Source organism: Sus scrofa, chromosome 7 (genome assembly GCF_054392235.1).
Source record: "Sus scrofa isolate SSC_HxYL_T2T_F1_AM1 chromosome 7, Sscrofa_HxYL_maternal_Yorkshire_Landrace_v2.0, whole genome shotgun sequence".
Taxonomy (NCBI): Eukaryota; Metazoa; Chordata; class Mammalia; order Artiodactyla; family Suidae; genus Sus; species Sus scrofa.
This window is the reverse complement of record NC_139389.1, coordinates 79,580,308-79,604,015: the sequence shown is the minus strand read 5'-3', so window position 1 is coordinate 79,604,015 and position 23,708 is coordinate 79,580,308. Positions and strand designations below refer to the sequence as shown.

The 23,708-nt window shown below is 32.4% G+C and overlaps 1 protein-coding gene and 1 long non-coding RNA gene across 3 annotated transcripts in view; one reads left to right on the top strand and one right to left on the bottom strand.

Moving 5' to 3' along the window:
* LOC102165728 (uncharacterized) overlaps nt 1-23,708 on the bottom strand; it is a 582,163-nt gene that overhangs the window by 203,014 nt on the left and 355,441 nt on the right. For both annotated transcript variants that reach the window (XR_014810754.1, XR_014810750.1), the window contains exon 4: nt 19,470-19,534. This is a non-coding gene — a long non-coding RNA (uncharacterized LOC102165728). The remainder of the gene's footprint in view (nt 1-19,469; nt 19,535-23,708) is intronic.
* Nucleotides 1-23,708, top strand: part of LOC106504458 (uncharacterized) — a 1,793,907-nt gene that overhangs the window by 1,748,588 nt on the left and 21,611 nt on the right. The window lies entirely within an intron of this gene.

Sequence of the window (23,708 nt, the reverse complement as noted above, 5' to 3'; positions counted from 1 at the left end):
TAGCCTATATGGGGAAAGAATTTGAAAAATAATGGTTTTATATATATATGTAAATATATATATATGCCTGATTCACTTTGCTGTACACCTGAAACCAGCACAACATTGTAAGTCACCTATACTTCAATAAAGTTCATTTAAAAAATAAAGGGAAAATAGGGTCTGGTAGGATTAGAAAAATAGAGGATGATATGAATAATTAATGTATGGTTTTCAGAAGAAATCTTCATTAATCATTAGAGCAGCTGTCATAAATATTTTAGATTTGTATTAAAAATCTATGCCAGGAGTTCACATCATGGCACAGTGGAAAGGAATCCGACTAGGAACCATGAGGTTGTGGGTTCGATCCCTGGCAACTCTCAGTGGGTTAAGGATCCCGTGTTGCCCTGAGCTGTGGTGTAGGTTGCAGACACGGCTTGGATCTGGTATTGCTGTGGCTCTGGCGTAGGCTAGCAGCAACAGCTACGATTCGACCCCTAGCCTGGGAACCTCTATATGCCATGAGTGCAGCCCTAAATTAAAAAAAAAAAAAAATCCATGCCAAACATTTTAAAATTTACATGTTGAGGAATGAGAGAGTGGTGCTTGGAAAATGTTTCATAAAATAAATTCAGAGTCAACTGGAATTTCAAAACTGAACTTATAAACTCAAGTTTTGTTCACTTGATCAATAATTGAATGTATCCTGTAAATTACTACCATGAATAAGCAGAAATAACATTTCTGAAACCTTGCTTTGATTTCTGTTCCAAATATGCTATAAGCTTTGTGCAAAATAGAGAATAATAGGGTACATGAATTTTTTCTTCAAAAGCTATAATAAAAGCTTTAAATTGTATTACTTTGGCTTAAAGATTTTATTATGAAACATTTTTATTATAAAATTATTATGAAGAAAATATTTGGAAGATCACTTAGAATAAATCAAATTAAAAAAAAGATTAGGGGAATTTAATGAACAGGAAATGGATTAGAATTAGTTCCAGGTTTAATATAAAAATGGTCCTATTTAATAACATCCTTAGAGAATGTATTATCATAAGATCATCTGATTTGTGGGAAAACAATGAAAATCTCCTTGATCACACGACAAGCAGCAACCATTAAACTCTTTTAGAATAGAAGACATATCTTGAGAAGTTATAACATGCCTAGATCATACTGTAGTTATCATAAATGGACTTTGTCATCACAGTGGGAAGATTTAAAATGAGATTAACCTGAAAGTATCATAATGTACTTGTTTTCTTCTACATCAAACCTGTTTGTTTTTAAGCAGTCAACCAGTAAGTATATTTATTGACTGGATCAACTCTTAAATTCAGAATATTCACATTATTGTTGATGTAAAACATCATCAGGAAGAACATTAATATTTCATATAGAGTTTTTGGAAGACATGGAACTATATTATGAGTTTTTGTGCTGTTCAAAGGGTCAGACAATCTATGTGTGTTGTAGCTGTGAAGTATTTTGAACATGCCTTAAACCATACTTTAGATCCCTGAGAGACTATTATTACATTGCACAACGTTACTTTTCTGACCCATAACATGAGATAATGCATATAGTAATTGACTAATAAACTGTTGTAGATTTAAAGAGTATTCTTATGGCAAGGAAAATCATGGTTAAGTTGGATTGTAAACATTAAGGAGGACATACCTCCTAAGGAGGAGGAGTTAATTTGAGGAACTTTGGTAATTAATATCAGGTTATTCTATATTTCAGATGGTATCAAGAGTAAGGGAAGAGATGCTCAAAATGGTGGAATTATCAGAAAACAAAATAAGTTGGTAGAAACATGCCTTTGAATGGTTTTAGATCTAACTTATTTCAAAACATTGTGACTATAGCATAGGAGAGAAATTTGTGGAATTTAAAATAATAGGTTTATTGTAGTAAGTCCTTCTGTATTAATAGTAATTAACCATCTGCAGATTTCATATTACAAGCCGAAACTCATGATAATTCTCTGTTCACTAAGGCATGCACAAGCTATTATTTACTCATTAGCACATTAGTTTACTATTGTTCCTTTAATTACAAAATTCCAAGATATAAATATCAAAACTTTCTTTAAATCTAACTTTCAAAATGTTGAATATGTATTTGCTCATATGCTGCCAATAAATACATATTGTCAGATTGATTATTTTAAAATTTTATGTCTAGATAATATTAAATGTTTGCAAACACTTAACTTTTCAAGCTTTCTGCTAGGAGAAAATAGATTTCCTGTCAATGCTTGGGTGACATCACACACTGTAGAATACACAATGAAAATAAATTTATTTCATATCTGAGATGTCTGGTACAGATCTTTCTGAAAGCCAGAAAGCATGTAAAATCTAAGAACTCCTAGCAAAGTGCTAAATGCTATAATCCAGCCTGTCATAACTGTATTGCTGTTTAAAGATATTGCCTGAAAAGAACATTTAGAAAGCTCTTGGGCTGGTAAATCAAAATGCTTCACTTTTCTCAGCAGCGAATCAAAATGATACAATTTCAGTCCTGTGTGTATAGATGAAGGTGTGGGAGCTGAATTTTTCTTATTTTTCTTTCTTATCGTTTCTCCACTTACAAAATGGTAAAAGGAATAGGGAAGATATGTTTAAGGATGTTATCCAGGTCATTTAGTCCTTAAAAAAACAGCTATTTTCATAAAGAACTAACACACAATATGCTGAGCCCAGTGCAAAAATAAAAATGTTAAGACCACTTATTCAAAATAATTAAGAATTTCAAAATAGAATTAATCTAATTGCTAGATCCTTCTAAGCTTGGAGCCCTTTGTGACTGCACAGTTCACTTGCCCTGTTTTTATAGAAACAGAATTTTATGGATTGTGTATATTAATATTCTCAAATTACAAGTGCGGAATCATGAACCCATCAAGTTTAAATGATCATAGAAATATTTAGAGATGGAATATCCTAGCTTCTAATCATCAAAATAAATTTGGTATTGCTTTAAAAAAAATACATGTGAAGACATCCCATAAACTAAGTAACTTTCATAAGTAGTGGCAAAATAGGAACATAAATGTTTTCAAAAATTATTCATAATACCTAAAATATGTAATAGTGTTACTAATTATTCACCTAATGGTGTGATGGTTAGACAGCATTGTGGATGTACTTAATGCCAGTGAACTGTACACTTAAAAATGGGACAATTTTAGATTTAATGTTACGTATGTTTTACCACAATAAAAGACTCTATCTCCCTCTCTCTCTTTCTTTCTCTCTTTCTCTGTGTCTATGTATGTGTATAATTTCTATTCTATTAGTTTTGTTTCTCTGGAGAACAAATGCACTCTGAGAGCTCTATATTTACAATAATAATAATAATAAAGTCAATTTTCAAGACCATTGAATTCTCATTTTTAAGCTTAAAAGATTTTCCCTATTTCATTATATCTCTGTTTGGTGGTCAGAACAAGTGCAGCATACTTCCCTGTAATTATATCTGTAACATTCCTATCTGCCCATCTTTGCTTGATCTGTTTTTCAGATTGAAATATTCTCATTTTCCTAAATATCATATCCTCTTTACCCACGATGCAGGAACCCAGCCCTTTCTTCTCTTCATATACATATACTTGTTCATTTTTGGCTTTTGAAATCCAAAATATTCATCAAGCACCAAGTAAAAACTCATTTCTATAAGTGTTCCTATGCTCAGCAGTAATTATTAAATATTCCATTTTGTGGTCACATTTTCACCACAATGTTTTTTTCCTATTGTGCAATGGATTACAATTAGTTATGTACATAACTATCTCATTTTCTCAAATGACTTTGAAGTCATAAATCTCATGAAATATTTATAATAGTATTTGTCTTAAATTCAGCATAATAAACTAAAAATTTTAAGGATTATGATCTTACTTTCCCTTCTAAAATTTGAAAAGATAAACTATAGCCCACATGAAGCTACAGAACTGCACCTCACCTGAAAACACAAATAATTTATTTATTTACTATTTGGAAACATAAAGATTTCACATTTACTTTCTAAAATTACAAAATAAAACAAAGTATCAAGCCTTTTCTTATACTCATGAGTATGCACTATGAATCCCACTGTTTCATATAGATGTTAGAATTTCTATCAAAATACTTGTCTGAATGCTGGAGATAGATTTTAATGTCTTCTTTAATCAGTTCCTCAACTTAGAATTAACTTTCCTATGAATTTGAGTGCAAAGCTCAGAGAGGCATTATTCCAATGTGTGCTTTTGCAAACAGATGTTACTTTATGCTTATAATGCCTGTACACAAATGAGCATTGTATTCTTGTAACATGCCAGCCTGCTCTCTTATCAATTCCTTTGGGAAAGTGACCATGTTCTCTTAAATTTCTAAAAAAAAAAAAAAAAATTACAACTCCTCCTCAGCCAATTCCTTAATAATAAAATGTCCACTTAATCACATTCCAATTGAAATCTGTTTCACTAAGGCTGTAAATATTAAGCCTGTAAGGCCAGTTTAAAAATAGGTATCTCATAAAACCAGATATAATGCTAACTGATAAAAACAAGAAAACTTGACATCAACACTACCCAGTCCTTCACTGATAGGATTCTAAAGAAATAAAAAGATCCCTGTCTTCAATGACTTACATTATTTCCTAATTTTAGCAACTGGTGACTAAGAATTAACTGACTTTTATATAAGTCCTTCAGGAGCATTAGTTTAACCTAGAGCAATTCCTAGTTAAAGAAGTGTGGCTGGTATGTAACTTATTTTCAATTTATATTTACTCCTTAAAGTTGAAATACTTTCAATTAATACTTTTCTGGAAGTGGAACTTATTAACTTAATGAAATCTACCAATATGTGATAGAGATTCCAATCTAACATTAAAATTCTTTGGCAATTCTGGGTCTTTTATGGTTCCATTATAAATTTGTGGACTGTTTGTTCTAGTTCTGTGAAAATGTCATGGTTAATTTGACAGAGATTGCATTGAATCTGTAGATTGCTTTGAGGAGTATGGCCATTTTAACAATATTAATTCTTCCAATCCAGGAACATGGAATATCTTTCCATTTGTTTCAACCCTCTTTAATTTCCATGATTAATGTTTTATAGTTCTTAGCATATAAGTCTTTCACCTCCTTGGTCAGATTTATTCCTACATATTTAATTTTGGGGGGATGTGATTTTAAAAGGTATTGTATTTTTATATTCCTGATCTACTATTTCATTGATAGTATACAGAAATGCAGCTGATTCCTGCATGTTAATCTTGTATCTTTCTACTTTGCCAAGTAGTAGGCATAACTCTTCCAGACTTCAGACAATATTACAAAGCTACAGTGATCAATATAGTGTGGTACTGTTACAAAAATAGACATATAGAACAATGTAACAGAATAGAGAAACCAGAAATAAACCCATATGCCTATGGTCAACTAATCTTAGAAAAAGGAGGCAATAATTGTAAAATGGGAAAAAGTTTCTTCAGCAAGTAGTGATGGGGAAACTGGAAAGCTGCATGTAAATCAATGAAACTGGAACACACCCTCACACCACGCAAAAAATAAACTCAAAATGGCTTAAAAACTTAAACATAAGACAAGACACCATAAAATCCTTGAAAGAGAAGATAGGCAAAAATTCTCCTTACATCAACCTCATTGGAGGCATGAATATGCAACATGACAAAGAATGGAAAAAGACTGGTGCCATAGAGTGACTATAGGTCAGTCTATACAAAATCTCGTGACTCTCTACTGACCCTTGAGGCAAAACAAATGAGAACAACATCAAAGAATGGCATCTTGAAAACAAGATTGCTGAAGCATTGATGTTGCTTATGGAAAACCATCAGCTCTGACATTCTCAGGACTGGAGCCTTGGGGGATTTGTGGGCGAGGCCATAAATGGCTTGAAGCAAACAGGAAATTACAGCCTGGGAGGGCTACAACATTTATGATTACTTTATGTGCTTAGGAATGACTGTCCTAGCATATCTTGCTTCCAATCTGTTTGAAGTAAAATACTGATGTATCCCCTGCATGTACAAGGAAGTAGAAAATAATAAATAAAAACCATGATGGGCTCAGAGAGTTGCTATTGCCTCTTGAAGGCGGTAGCCCCCTGACCGCCACTCTATTTCTGTGTCTCTTTCTTCTTATTTCTGCAGCACTGCTGATTTCAGGACCTGGGTTGATGAGCAGGCCTCATCAAACCTTACAAATGTTGTCTTAGGTCAGTCTCCCTAGGCAACGTAAATAAAAACAAAAATAAACCAATGGGACCTAATCAAATTTGCAAGTTTCTGCATAACAAAGGAAACCATTAAAAAAAAAGGACAACCTACAGAATGGGAGAAAATAGTGTTAAATGATGTAACTGACAGGGCTTAATCTCCAAAACACACAAACAACTCATACAACTCAACAACAAAAACACGAAAGACCTAACTGAAAAATGGGCAGAAGACCTAAACAGACATTTCTCCAAAAAAAAATACATAGATGGCTAGCAGGCACATGAAAAAATGCTCAACATCACTAATTATTAGAGAAATGTAAATCAAAACTAAAATGAGGTGCCACTTCACCCTGGTCAAAATGTCCATCATTAGTAAGTCTACAAATAACAAATACTGGAATGGGTGTGGAGAAAGGGAACACTCCTACCAATGTAAATTGGTAAAACCACTATGGAAAACAGTGATACTTCAGAAAACTAAATACAGAACTACCATTTGATCTAGCAATCTCACTGCTGCACCTATATCTGGACAAAACTTGCATTGAAAAAGATACATGCACCCCCATGTTCATGGCAGCACTATTCACAATAGCCAAGACATGGAAACAATCTGAGTGTCCCTTGACAGATGAATGGATTAAGAAGATGTGGTACTTATACACAATGGAATACTATTCAGCCATAAAAGAGAACAAAATAATGCCATCTGTAGCAACATGGATGGAACTAGAGACTCTCATCCTGAGTGAAGTAAGTCAGAAAGAGAAAGATAAATACCATATGATATCACTTGTATCTGGAATCTTATGTATGGCACAAATGAACCTATCTACAGAAAAGAAACTCATGGACTTGAAGAACAGACTTGTGGTTGCCAAGGAGGAGGGGGAAGAGGACGGAGTGTATGGACTAGCAGTTTGGGGTTAGTAGATGCAAACTGTTGCATTTGGAGTGGATAAGTGATGAGATCCTGATGTATAACAGAGGGAACTATATATAATCACTTGTGACGGAATATGATTGAGGTATTATGAGAAAAAGAGTGTATATGTATATGTAAGTGGATCACTTTACAGCAGCAATTGATGGAACACTGTAAATCAACTACAATAACTTTTTAAAAAAACTAATATTAAACAGTCATTCTCACATGGAAGAAAAATTTTACAGATCCAGGATTTTAGACAATAACATAATTTTAAATTAGAAATTCTTTATATATAATATATTTAAATAGCTTTATTTTCTGTATATTGTAAATATAAATGCATGTCAGTTCCTATAAGCATAAAAATATACCCCAGAGTATAAGGTACAGGAAAAAAATAATCCAAGATATCCCATCTCTCCCCTTCCAGAATATAATTTCTGTATTTTAAAATATTCACATATTTTAAGTGTGTGTGTATGTGTGTGTGTTTGTACTAGAATTTCTTCTTTTTCTTTTTTTTTTTTTGTCTTTTTGCCATTTTCTTGGGCCGCTCTCGCAGCATATGGAGGTTCCCAGGCTAGGGGTCTAATCGGAGCTGTAGCCACCAGCCTACACCAGAGCCACAGCAATGCGGGATCCTAGCCATGTCTAAAACCTACACTACAGCTCACAGCAATGCTGGATCGTTAACCCACTGAGCAAGGGCAGGGATCAAACCCACAACCTCATGGCTCCTAGTCGGATTCGTTAACCACTGCGCCACGACGGGAACTCCTGTACTAGAATTTCTAAAGACTGAAAGAAGTAGGTCAAAAATCTACTGTGGTTAGAAATCTGTTCATGTGTATAATTCTGAAATTTGTTTAAAATGGTAGTTATTGTTAATTTCAACTATTAAAATTCACAGTAAGTATAGCACCCTTATTTAGATAGGCAGTATGGAGTACTGACAAAGATTATCATCAATATATCCCAAATCATTGGGTTAAAGAACTTTTTAATAAACAATTTTGTAATTACTGGATAGCCATTTGGGAAAATATAAATTTTATCCACATATTATAAACCAAGATGAATTCCACACAGATCCAACACAATGTAAAATAAATGAAATCAGACAACTAGTAAAACAAAAGGTTTTCAATTCCTTTAAAACCTGGAAGTGGATATGGTTTCTCTAACTAGGTCTCAAAGTTCAGAAGCTATTAGGAGAAAAAAAAAATAATTTGATTAGTTGAAACAGAATTTCTACATTGCCAAAAGCAGGAAATATATCAAAAGATATGTGACTGCCTTGGAAATAATATTTGCCATTTGTATCACTGACAAAAAGCTAATCATTCTAAAATTAAAATAAAAAGCTAGAAATGCAGAAGATAATAGGCCAATACAAAAATAGATATTTGACATTTATAAAAATTCATTGAAAGAAATATAAATAACACTAAGCATATGAAGTTTCTCAAATTCAGTCATAATAGAGAACTACAAGTTAAAAGCACTAAGATGAGGAGTTGCCATCATGGCTCAGTGGTTCATGAAACTGACTAGTAACCATGAGGATGTGGGTTTGTTTGATCCCTGGCCTTGCTCAGTGGGTTAAGGATCCGGCATTGCCGTGAGCTGTGGTTTAGGTTGAAGACATGGCTCAGATCTGGCATTGCTGTGATTGTGGTGTAGGCCGGCAGCTACAGGTCCAATTAGACTCCTAGCCTGGGAACTTCCACATGCCATGGGTTCAGCCCTAAAAAGACAAAAAAATAAAAAAAATAAAAAATAAAAGCACTAAGATGATATTTCTCAACCATCCAAATGGTAAAAATCCAAAGTTATAAAACCCTTAAATAGAAAAGAATTCCCTAAAATGAATGAAGCTAACTAACTACTTATCAAATTAGAAACTAAACCATGGAAAGTATTCCTTGCAAATAAGACAGTACTATAATTTTATATGTTTAATATTATGTATACTAAGAAGCAAAAATAAAATACAAAAATTTTAAATGTCATTCTGCATTTTAATTACTAGTTTTTAAGTTTGTAGAAATTTATATTTTGTACATTGTAGGAAAGAATAATAAATACTAACTCTCAATCAACATTTTCTGTAAAAGAAAAAATTAAAATGTCAAATCAAAATAGTTATGTTGTATGCTAAAACTGAACAGGAAATATTTAAAACATGAATTCTAAACATACATATTTCTTGTACTGAACATTGAAATGGCTTTGAAACTATATTCACTTGCAATTAATATTTCTAAAGTCACATTGTGGACTACCAAATCATAGCTAAAAATAAGTACATTTTAGTAAGAAAAATCCCAAGACTTGGGATATCTTATTGTCGCAGAAAGCAAGGAAACTTTTAAAGATTAATGGGGCTGTAGTAAAAGAACCCATGAGCCAACTTCAGTGGACCCAGAGTAGAAAAGCTGTGACAGTTTAAGAATCAAAAGAATAAGAATTACAGTTGATTGAAACAATTTAAATCTATGAATATCTGAAAGTTGAAAATGATACTCCAAGAAGAGATTACAAAAAATAGTACCTGTCTCTTCATCTAAGGTGGTTCATACCCAAAGTTTTACTTTGAAAAATAAAAAAGGGGAAATCATTTAGCACAGTCTGCCTTTGTAGTAGGAATTCTGTTTCAAAGTAACAAAATGCTCAAAGCTGTTAAAGGAAAAGTAGACTTATATGGAAAAATAGCTAGCTAATAAATGTGCAAGAAATGATAAAATAAGAAAATGATCAATATGCAATTCTAATAAACCAATTCACTCAGGCAAGATTTATGGAGTTAAAATTGTGAGAAAATTGGTTTATATGGAACTGGATATGCAGATGAACAACCTGACAACAAAGGAAAGATCATGTTGATCCTATTTGAATTACTGGTTAATCCTTAGTATTATTGTTGGTAAAACAACTAGAAAGGATGTATGTCTTAATGTGACCCATACAACATCATTAATTATTTAAAATGCCAAACAATTTTAACCTAAGTAAACCTTAGAACCTTACTAAAACTAAGATATAAATTTCTGTTTTCAGGAAATAGAAGGGGTTTAGGGAATAAGCTAAATGGCCCCAGTAGGAAAATATCATAGAAATAAAAAAGGGGACATTCTGTAAGAATAGTCTCTACAGTAAACCAGGGCCATTAACAAAGGACTTTTCCAAATTAAAAGAGACCTAAGCGATATAACTAGGCACAATGCATGCTGCTGGATTGATCAAACCCACTATAAAGGACATTTTGGGGATAACTAGAGAAATGAACAAGCTTTTAGATGATATTAAGGAATAATTACAAATTGGTGTGATTATCGTCTTGTCTAAGAAGGAAGGAAGTGGATCCACATTTTGGAAATTAAATACTAAAGCATCTAGTGATAAGATGTTATAATGTTTGCAATCACTTTAAAATACTTAAGTTAATGAAAGTAACAATAATAAAGCTATTGAAGCCCAACAAATGCTTTCAAGTTGTGATCTTGCCTTTTGTTGCTGAATGGCGTTATGTATGTTACTCTTCCACTCTGTAACTTTTATTCTCATCTTTGAAATGGGAATAATAACAATAAATCCCTATTCCCGATTTGTTTTGATGATAGATTTCACAAATGTAAAACACTGAAAAATGGTACCTAATCCATAGAAAGCAATATATAACTATCAGCTATTGTTATATTATTCATAATTTTGAAGAAGGTGTTTCTTTTTTTCAGTTAAGTTCAACATGTACCTATTGACTGAAATAGGATGAGTAAATTCTTATTTATCCTTTTCATGTCTACCTAGACAACAAATGAGTTCATTTTTAGAATTTAGGATTTAAGTGCTTTATCTTTTCAACTAATATGGCTAGAAAGGAGATAATGTCATCTATAAAAGGGGGCTTCAAATTTGTAAATTAGTATAAACCTCTATATGAGTCTAACACAACAAACTAGTAGCTTATACTTTCTTGTGGAGTTCAAAAATTGAGTTCTCTTTTTCATTTTTTAAGGTAAACCATTGCTGCAGTGAAAAATAAGCTTATAGAATGGTTCTTTAAACCATAAGCATTTTGTATTGTTTGTTTCTTGAGGGCTGCACTCACACCATATGGAAATTCCCAGGCCAGGGTTAGAATCAGAGCTGGAACTGACAGCCTATGCCACAGCCACAGCAAAGCTAGAACCAAGCTGCTTCTGTGACCTACACCACAACTCATAGAAAAGCCAGATCCTTAACCCACTGAATGAGGTCAGGGATTGAACCCATGTCCTCAAGGATCCAAGTTGGTTTTGTTACCACAGAACCACAATGGGAACTCATAAGCACAAGAGTTTGGGTTGTTGTACCAGTATATAATTTTCCCTTTACTAGGTGGTATTTGTTGGATACTGCTTGAACTTTTTTTACATAGCCACATGATTTTTCCATCTTTGCTGCTAAAGGAAATTTTTGGTGTATAGCTATTCTTTGAAAGTTTTCTATGTTGAAAAAAATCTGTGGGACAGAGACATTCTGAATCTTCTCAGATTTGCATAAATCTATAGTTCTACTCTTTCCATATCAGTAGTGGTGCTTTTCATATTATCTTTCATTAATTTCCCCTAATTTGCTCTGCATTATCCAGAAAAGAATATTTATGTTGCACTATAAAGACCTGTTAATTCATCCTCTTCCAAATTATTTGATGTAAATATAATATTTCTCAACGTTTCTTAATTCTTCTCAATATTTGAAGTGTAAAGTGTGGACTCTTTTCATTGAGCAATGAAATTTTCTTTACAATAGTATGAAAATCTTAATTTGTCATTTTCTAAAGAGTATCTGAATGCCACCATCATTACAAAGATTTAAGACCTAAGCAGGAGTGACATTAACAAGATGGTAGAATAGGTAGTCCAGGTCCTTGTTTCCCTGTAAGAACACTAATTTAACAAAAATATATCAAAATACCTTTAAAACAATCCCAGAATCTAATTAGGAAGTTATAATAATCCAGACAAGCACAAGCCAAGAATTGCCACATTGAAATGTTTAGGAAAGGCCATTTCACTTTATACATGTCCACTCCAAACCAAAGTCAGGACCAGATGGCTTTACAAGAGAATTCTACCAAATACTTAAAGAAGAATTATAACTAAATCTTTCTGAAACTTTTCCAAAAATTTGAAGGGGAAGGAACACTTTGAAACTCATTGTATGAAGTCATCATTATCTTGATATAAAAACCAGAATAAGACACTATTAGACAGGAAACCATAGGCCAAAATCCCTGGTGAAAATAGATATAAAAATCCTCAAAAAAAACCTAATAAACCAAACAACAGCATTTTAAAGACCTGCACCATGATCAAATGAGATGTACCCCTGGGATACAAGGTGTTTTGATGTATGAAAATCACTCATTGTGATACACCAAATTAACAGAGTGAAGGATAGAAATCACATGATCATATTATTATTAGGTGCAGCAAAAAGTGATGAAATTTAACAGTTTCATGATAAAAACACTTAGTAAACTAAGAATAGAAGGACATTGCTCCAACATGATAAAGGTTATATATAACATCACCACAGCTAACATTAAATTCAATAGTTAAAAGCTGCAAATTTTTCCCCTAATATCAGGAACAAGACAAGTATGCTTTCTCTCACTGTTTCTATCCAACATATTATTAGAAGTCCTAGCAACAGAAATTAGGCAAAATAAATAAATAAATAAAGGCATCCAAATTAGAAATGAACAAGCAAAATTATCTGATTATAGGTGATCTGCTGTTATACACAGAAAACATTAAAGATATTACATGCACACATACATACACAAAGCCAAACTGTTAGAACAAATAAATGAGTTCTGAAAAGTTGCAAGATACAAAATCAACATAAACAAGCTGTATTTTTCCAATAAAAACAAATAATCCAAAAAAGAAACTAAGAAAACAATTCCTTTAACAGTAGTATCAAATAGAAAACAAAATACTTAGGAAAAATATTAGCCAAGGAAGTAAAAGACTTATACAATAAAACTATGAATCATTCATAAAATAAATTAAGGAAGACACTAAAATGGAAAGGCACCCTACATTCACTAATTGGAAGATTTAATATTATGAAAATGTCCATACTACCCAAAGTTACCTATAGATTCAATGCAGTCCCTATAAAAATTCTAATGGCATTTGTTTACAGAAATAAAACAAAAAATCCTAAAATTTATCCAAAACCACAAAGTAACCTAAATAGCCAAACAATCTTGAAAAAGGAGGAAAAACAAAAATGGAAGTCCTATAGTTCCTGTTTTCAAAACATATTACAAAGCTGCAACAATCAAAACAGTATGGTAATGGCATTAAGATAGATCAAAACACCAATGGAATAGAATAAAGAACTCAGATATAAAACCTCACATATACAGGAAAATAACTTTTGGTAAGTGTGCCAAGACTATATACGGGTAAAGGATAGGCTTTTCAACCTACAATGTGGGGAAACTGGATATCCACATACAAAAGAATTAAATTGGACCCCTCTTTTAACACTCTACGTAAAACCCAACTCAAAATAGACACTTAAACATAAGACCCAAAAATTTAAAACTCTTGGAAGAAAATATAGGGGTGAAGTTGCATAACATTGGTGTTGAAAATAATTTACTGGATATAACTTCAAAAGCATAGGCAGCAGAAGCAAAAGTAGATAAATGGAACTACATCAAACTAAAAAGCTTCAGCACAACAAAGAAAAACAAGCAAGAGAGTGTTAAAGGCAACCTAAAGGAATGAGAGAAAATATTTTCAAACCATATATCTGCTAAAAAAAGAAAAAAACCCTAGGGAATAACTAAAACCCAACAGCAAAAAGCCAACTGATTTAAAAGTAGGCAAAGGTCTTCATCAGACATTTCTCCAAAGGAGACATATAAAAGGCTAGAAGAAATATGAACCGAATGTCAACATCACCAATCACAAGTAAAATGCAAATCCAAACCACAATGAAGGATTATCTTACACCTATTAGGATGGATGTTATTTTTTAAAAATCAGAAATTAATAAATGTTGATGAGGATGTATACAAATTGGAATTTTTATGCACTATAGATAGGAATATAAAATTGTAGAGAAACTATAAAAACTGTATTCAAGTTATTTAAAAAATAACATAGAACTACTTTATTATCCCATGATCCAATTTTGTGTGTATATATCGAAAAGAATTGAAATTAGCATTTTAAAGAGATATTCACACTTAGCTGTTCAATGCATCATTATTCACATTAGCCAAGAGTAGGAAACAACCTAAAAGTCCATGAAGGGATGAATGGATAAAGAAAATGTAATGTATACACATAACTGGAAATGAAAGCAGCTCTTTTGCCCCTTTCCAATTTGCCCATTTCTGCTCCCCTCTAACTTTAAAAGAACCTAATTATAGGAACGAGTTCACTAAGTAACTGAAACTAAAACCTGCCCTCTGCTTTCCAGAATGCACACCATGGCTTGCCTAATCTGTTGATTCTTTTCCTAGATAAAAAAGAAGAATTAAGCAGTTAAAAACAAACAAACAAACAAAAACAGCTAGCTCTCTACGCAGAACAGTCCCCCTTAGCAATCTTGCAGTCAGATCATGTAGGCAAGATAATATCTGAAGAGTCTGCCAGTCTCAGTGGAGAATGTTGTAGAACCCAGCTTCCTTAATGATTTCCTAAGATTCTTCCCCCTCCATTCTTCCCTTTAAAACCTGTCATGGCTGAGCAGAATCTTTGGACTTGGTATTTGGGCAGGAGTCTATCATCTCCCCAGATTGCCAACTTTCTGATTAAAGCACTTTTCTTCCTGCTGACAATTGCTTCTAGAATTATTGGCTTATGAATGGTGAGTGGCAGAACCTAACAGAAAGAAAAAATAAAAATGAAATTAAAATATTCAAATGTTTGGATATATTTGGTTCAATCTTTCTGTGTTGTAGTTTTAAAATTCTGAAATGCCTTATGCTTTGGGGTGCTTATCATTGAAAAATATGAGCAATCATGTGAATTCTCCTGTATGTTTTCTATAGGTTTTAAATAAAAGGCTATTGAAAAGGCCTGCCCACCTTCTACCTGTTACTTCTACTGAAAGAGGAAAAAAAAAAAACAAAAAAAACCATCATCAATATAAAGTTCCCCAAGGAAAGAGAGTAGCTATGTATTTTCCTATTGTGTCACAATATCTAAAAATGTGCCTGGCAAAGAATAAATATTCAACATATATGTCAACTAAAAAATATATGCACAACCTAAGAAGTTGAGAGTTTTATTTAGTGGATGAAACTGAGGACTTAAACCCAGGAGGCAGCATCTCAAGTATCCCTGAGAAAACTGCTCCAGGGAGATTGGGAGGAACTAGGATAAATAAGAGTTTGCAAAAAAAAAAAAAAAAAAAAAAAAAAAAAAAAAAGCAGGTAGTAGGAACAAAAGATTATGTTAATAAAGGAAAATTAGATATCTCAAGTTAAGGAGTTTAGTGATTTTCTATATATGGGTAGATCCAAAGATCTGGGATCACTAAAATCATTTGATATGTACCTCAGCTATCTGGGGCTAGTATCCTGTGTTTTCACATCTTGAGTTTCCTCATCCATGGTCCCGCAGGAGTGGCTACAGTCTGATGGCTGCCAGATGGCAGGTATTCTATGTTTCCTTCCTAAGTTCCCTCAGGGCCCACTGGCTCACCATTGGAGTTGGCTGCAATTGCTGATGGCTGTGACCTCTTTTGTTTACTGATATGGCAGGCAATATTTTATTTCTCATGTGTTTGGAAAATTAAATATTAAGTTCTGCAATAGAATGGAATGGAGCAAGGAAGAGAGAGAGCTATGTGGGGGTGGGGAAAGAGAGAATATTAAAAGAACAGGAAATACAAATAAACATTCAATAAATTCTGGTCGACATGTGAATCCCAGGTTTGTTCTGAAGCTTAGGAAATCTCTGAATTTACCTTGGCAGATCCAGAATTCTTTGGAGAATTTGATATCAGACACGTACCTTCTTAGAATTCTTAAGTGTAGGTATCTTTTCTTTATTTAGAAGATACTAAAGAAAATAATTCTAAAATAACTACAGATTCAAACATATGCTGTAATAAGCACTATCATTAAACTTTTAATATTAAAGGAATCAACAATTTAAGAGTTTTATTGTAATGTCTCAACAATAAAAGTAATGCTTCTTCAGTTTAAACACCAAGCAAAACAGGTAATACTCTAGTCAGTAATGCTGAAATGATAAATATATGTATTTGTGCTTATACACACACAAACACACAAATTTGAACATAATTATATGAATATATTGGTAATTATGCAGTTTCAAAGCTATGTGTCAGTTAGTAGTAATAGATAATAGGTAGTGATTCAACTTCCAAATAATATATCTCTGTCTATATTTTCATTTTTGCTAATAATCTAATAGGTAACATTATCTGGATGGAATGTGATCCTTAATCTACCACTATCATAGTCAAATCAGAATGATTATGTGACTTATTCTGATACCTGTCAGTAAAATTGCAGCTAGGATAAGGAATGACCTACTATGTCATATATATGCTATATAAGTAAGCATACTAAATTATATGTTGTATCTGTGTTTTGGCAAATGCATTTGACATTCTTTCATCAAATATATTTGTAATTATTCCTTAAGGCTTCAACTCAAATAGTCCTCCTATGTGATGCTTTATCTGACTCCCTTAGCTGGTATTTTCCAATGAGCTGCTCTTATACTTTACATAATTTTATATCTGCCTCTCTATCTCATTAGGCAGAAACCATCACTAGAGCCATCGCTGTATATCTATCTTCTTTGAATTACAGATATTTAACACAGTGTTTGGCCTATGGTCATTTCTTAATAATTGTTGAATAAATATATTGGCATACCTCCAGCATGCTAATATTGAAATATTTTACATGAATGTCAGGTAAAAGAATGAGAATCAACCTCATAATTGTCTCTAATTCACTACATTTAAGGAGGAAGACTGTTTCAAGAATTTACTGTTTATAGGAAAATAATTGAAATCCAAGTGTATTTCAAGTGTATAATACAAAGAAATTTGAGGTGTTAAATGAAAGAGGCATGAATTTTTATTTTATTTTTAAAGTATAGTTGAAAGGCAGTATGTTTCAGGTGTACAACAGTGATTTGACATTTTGATACATTATGAAATAATCACCATGATAAGTCTAATAACTATCACCACACAGAGTAATAGCAATATGACTGACTATACCTATGCTGTATATTTATTTATTTTGTGATTTATTTTAAAACTGGAAGTTTGTACCTCTTAATCTCATTCACCTATTTTGCCCAATATCCTACCCCTCCCTTTTGTCACCTATCAGTTTGTTCTTTTTATCTATGGGTCTGTTTTCATTTTGTTTTGTTTACTTGTTATATTTTTAAAATTCCACATATAAATGAGATGATATAGTATTTGTATATCTCTGTCTTACTTATTTCACTTAGCATAACAACTTGTAGATCCATCGTGTTGTCACAAATGGTAAGATTTCTTTCATTATTATGGCTAGGTAATATTCCATTGAATGTATATACCACATTTTCTTTATCCATTCATCCCATACACACATCAATTGATACACACTCAAGTTACTTTTATATCTCAGCTATTGTAAATAATGCTGCAATGAACATAGGGGTATATATATCTTTTTAGTGTTTTTTTTTCCAAATAAATGCCCAGAATATAATTGCTGAATTGTTTAGTTTTTTGAGAAACCTTTATACTGTCTTCCATAGTGGCTCCACCAAGTTACATTCCCAAGAAAAATGCACTAGAGTTCCCTTTTCTCCACATCCTCAACAATGCTTGATGATAACCATTCTGATAGGTATGAAGTGATATCTCATCCTGACTTTGATTTGTATTTCCCTGATGATTAGTGATGTTGAGCACCTTTTCATGTGCCTGTTAGCTGTCTGTATATCATCTTTGGAAAAAGTCTATTCAGATCCTCTGACCATTCTTTAATTGGGTTTTTTTAAAAGTTGTGTAAGTTTTTATATATTTTGGGTATTAACACCTTATCTGATACATCATTGGCAAATACCTTCTCTCATTCAATAGTTTTCCTTTCTGTTTTGTTGATGATTTCCTTTACTACACAAAAGCTTTTTAGTTTGATGTTGTCCATTTGTACATTTTTACTTTTGCTTCCCAGGCCTGGGGAGACACATCCAAAAAAAATGTTGCTAAGACTAATGTCAAAGAACTTAATGTCTATGTTTTCTTTTAGGTGTTATATGGCTTCAGGCATTACATTTACATTTAAGTCTTTAATACATTTTGACTTTATTTTTATATGGTATAAGAAAGTGATCCAGTTTCACTCTTTTGCATATAGCTGTCCAGTTTCCATACTACCATTTATTGAAGAGGCTGCCTTTTCTCCATTGTATATTCTTGTCTCCTTTGTCATAAATTAACATGGGTTTATTTTTGGACTCTCCTCTTTCTTTGATCTAAATGCCTGTTTTTATACCAGTGTCATATAGTTTTGATTGCTAGAGTTTTGTAGTGCAATTTTAAATCAAGGAGCATGATTCATTCAGCTTTCTTTTTTCTTAAGATTGCCTTGGCTATTCAGTGGCTTTTGTGGTTTCATATTGAAATTAGCTGTTCTGTGGAAAAAGTCACATATTTAGGAGGCTATGCTTCCTGGTACAGGTCCCACAGTCTGAGGAGTGCAATGTGGGGCTTGGGCCCCTCACTCCTTGGACAGGGACTTTGCAGTTATGACATCCCTTCTACTTGTAAGTCCTCACACTGGGTATGTGAGTCACCACACTGGAAATGTGGTCCTGACTAAATTGTATCTCTCCCCTTTCTACCCTCCTGTTGTGGCTCCTTCATATGTTTAATTGTAGAAAATCTTTTCTGCTAGTCTTCAGGTTATTCCCAGAGACTGCTGCTCTGTAAATAGTTTGTAATTTGGGGATACCTGTAGGAGAAAGTAAGCTCAGAGTCTTCCTACTCCACCATCTTGATGACTACCAATATTACTTTATACTTAAGTCATCTGAAAACTGCAGAGTGACAAGGTACAGATTCTACCTTGTGATACTGAGCAAGACATCTAGTCACCAGTTTTGATACTGAAACATAGAAGACATAAAATCTGTTGTCTACCTCAGGTAATGACTAGATGAAATTATGTAGGTTTTCATCATTCATTGCTTAAATAGTTATACTACAAATATAAAAGGTGTGCTTTCACCCTAGCCAATACTCACAGTTTTTAAGAGCCCAGCAAAACTGTTTCTTTCCAATTCTAGAGCAGCTGCAGTGTCGAGTGATACTGCCAAGAAAAAAAGAAATAGTAAAATTTTTTAAAAAAACTCAATTTTTAAAATTGATCAAAATTTCTGGGATGATAATAAGATCCAAAAAATAGTTAATGCATCCGTCACTCCTCCCCTAGCACTGCAAGATTTTTATGTCTCTCACAACACTTCAATCATTTGTGTGTCATTGTCAACCACTAGAAGTTCGTGAAAATGCAAAGGCTTAAATAATTTGGCTCTAAATCATAATGTGAGATGGCCTTGTCAATCTTTTCAAAGAAATGTATATTCTTTGGAATTTTTCAGCAGAGTCCACCGAGTTTCCAAAAGGAGTAATGTTGACTGGCACTGTACAAGATTTGCAAGAAGGTAGAAAATAGAGAAAGGCTGATAATTAAATTTAATATCAGTGTGTTCTATTCCAGGCAGTAAACATCTTACCTCAGCCTTTTAAGGCTTTCTCTAGTATTTGATTGAGCCACAGGGAACAACATATCATGTACTCATTGCTCAACTGCTGTTCTCAATGTCTCACTTTCAAACATCTTTGAAGTCCTAAAGCATTCCATGTTTTGCAAATGAGTTCTGCATTTACTTTCAAAACTGATTTGGTGAGGATAAAGTAAAAATATTCAGCACAACTAAAAACTGATTCCTTGAGTCTAACAATAACTAAAACAGAATTAAAATTTTAAGACTATACAGACCTAGTATGTACTATGGTTTAATAGCTACTGATTTTAATAATGAGGTTTTTTATGCTTTAAATGTGGAATTTTTATAACTTTTTAAAGTATATCATCTTCATCCTGTGGACTTCAGACCACATTTGACCTAAATGAAGTTTTTTTTTTTTTTTGTCTTTTTAGAGCTGCACCTGTGGCAGATGGAATTTCCCAGGCTAGGGGTCAAATCAGAGCTGTAGCCACTGGCCTAAACCACAGCCATAGCAACATGGGATTCGAGCCACATCTGCAACCTACACCACAGCTCACGGCAATGCCAGGTCCTTAACCCACTGACCAAAGCCAGGGATTGAACCCGCATTCTCATGGATGGATACTAGGTGGGCTTGTTAACCATTGCACCATGATGGGAACTCCCTAAATGAAGATATTTGTATTAAACTATTGAGACTATGTATGCTATAGGAAAACTTCCACTTTCTATTATGTTTGGAAAGCTTACATTTATATTGCAGAATCAGCACAACTGTTTCGGAGATTTTGTATTACAAATAGAAGTAGGAAGAATTTATATTTTAATTCATGCTGTAGTTTGCAAAAATGTATCATCTCCCCTCAAAGCTTACAATTTTCTAATTCTATTATACCCCAGAGTTTCTTATACACATTTCATGCTAAATAAAAGTCTTCTACGTTGTTGCATGAACACTGATTCTTGAAAAAAATGAATTTCCAATGCAGATAATGAACACAATTGTTAATAACAAAAATATTATAAATATGCAACAAAATAAATATGGAATCTTTATAGCTAATACACTTATCTTTTGCCAATTATTTATACATAGTGTGTCACTGGATAATTTGAATGTATTGATGCTTGTTTAGAGCTGTTTGCATTTACACGTTCTATGTAAATATATATCCATGTGAAATTTGTATTTTAAATTTATATTTATATTCTTTTTTCCTATGATGGAATTTTTAATTGAATCATCTTTCAACTCAATCACCAGCAGTTTAACTGGTTCAAAACATTTTAATATTACAAGTTGACAGGTTTATCAATCATGTGCTGTATTAATCCAAACTATAATCCAAAATCTATAATATTAATCATATATTGTAGACATTTGTTATTTACATTAAAGGAATAAATCTGAGATTTATTATTATTCTTTAAAGTAGAACTGAAGAAATTAAAATTTTATATAACTATGCTCTTTCTTGGAATGTAAAAATTCCCAGATCATCATTAAAATCAATTGAAAAATTAAGTATAAATCGACATGGAAACAAGTTAATTCATACATATTTAATAAGTATTGATGTTTTTGTTGCTCTGTGGATAACTCAAAACTTAAAATCTAGTTGAGTCAACAACCCTTTAATATAAAATTTTTAGGGGATTATTAATTTTTTGGCCATGAGTTTCATGTTAAAAATGGGAGTTCAAAATGTGAATTGATCAATGTGGGCTGGGATCTTCAAAACAGTATTCATGAACCATGTAGAATCTATGCCCTTAACCTTAGAGAATAGATGCTCTTTAGATCCACTGAGAAACTGTGAAGATGGGAGAGGAGAGACAGCCTCAGTGAAAATACAAAGACACTAAGGAAAATGTTATATGTAAGGCTCAATGAAAATATCGATAATAAAGACAAAAATTCATGATTAATCCAGGGACTCAAAAGTTTCTGATACCATACAAGATAGTGTTTGAAAAATCTTAAGTATAATCTTACAAAATGTTTTTAGTTTATTATAAATCCAACTTCAGGGAAATTAATGTTTCATAATAATGAGAGCAATTGATCTGGTCTCTGGCCTAGGAACTCCATATGCCTCAGGCAAGCCAAAACAAATAAACAAACAAAAACAAAAAGAAGAACCAGCCAAAGTTTGCTTCAACTTCAAAATTTACCTTTCAGGATAATAGGTATACTTTAAGTGCAATATATTTATCAATTCTCCTTTTGAACTGCTGCCTTATCTTATGGAGTCATAACACATAATAGCTTCCTGGTAAATATTTGTTGAATAGATAAATTAAGTGGATGCTGTTTTCTTTTCAAGTACATTAATAATCTTCAGCTCTTTAATGAGCATATTTTATATATTAGAGTAGTTATAATCATGAGGTCTACAAATATTTTGAAAAAGTAATCTTGGTTTTCACTTTTCTGAACCAATTGTTAATTTCTCTAAGAATTAAAATTTCCTATTGGAAATAGAAGCTGCTAGGTAATTCTTTTTGGTAATTAATACTGTAATGAGTTGATAACTAAATCTAAATAACAGTTTGCATAATACATAGATCATAATCAAGAACATATCAAAATATACAATTAGTTATTATCTATTTTCTACATTGAGAATGAGATCTTTGAAGGAGAAACTAGTGTCACTTTTTTTTGGAAAGAATAAATAAATAAAATGAGAAAAGTTACAAAAATGTTTCCAAAGCTTATTAACCTATTGTGATTTTACAACAAAAAAATAAATTTACAACATATAGAATTAAAAGTCGGATTATACTTCTTGGTAGCTGTTGTTTCTCCTGACCAAACACTGAATGGAATTGGCATATCAGACTCACATGAATCAGAGTTCTGACCCACTATCAAGCTTTACCAGTGATTTCAAAAATAAAGGTAATCCATAGACACTGGCAAAGCAAAGAAAGTTTTGGCACAAAAGGGACACCATCTCTGGTCTTATCATCCAGCATCAGACACATATTTTCATGAAATCTCCCAATTCAATGAGAGCATTTTCATCATAAACTGTTTTCTTTTATCTTACTTTAAAAAATAAAATGAGCTGCCATTTTCTCACTAGCCAGCAGGCGTGCCACTCTCTAAAGACAGATGTTGGATTGGCACATTCTGTTACCAAAAACTATTTTAGTCCTAAAAGAATGCTACATGGTTAAGTACTCTGGAATTTACAAGAATGGTACCGAATCTCTAAACTTCTCTATTTCTTTACTTTGACTATCAGCACTTCCATTTTCACAGTGCTTTCATACATGAGTTAATTACTATTTATTGTCTTCTTGTGGTTTATAAACTGAATGTATCTATAGGTATATCTCTATATAGCTATATCTATATAGGTAAAGAAATATAAATCATATGTATACATCGATCTATTCTATCCTCTAATTCTATTCCATTAATCTCTATGTCTATTTATACTAGTACCCCATATGTTGATTACCATAGTTCTGTAATCAGTTTAAAATGGGGGAGTTTGATTATTCCAACTTTGTTCTTTTTCAATATTCTTTAACTATTCATTTCCCCTTGTAGTTTTACATGAATTTTAGAATTGGCTCATTTACTTATCAAAAAAAGGACTGTTGGAATTTTGACAGAGAATCCATTGATTTCTCTGGGTAGTATGGTTATTTTAACAATATTGTTTTCCTATCCATGAACACAAAATGTCTTTCTATTCATTTAAATCTTCTTTAATTTCATCCAATAATATTTTG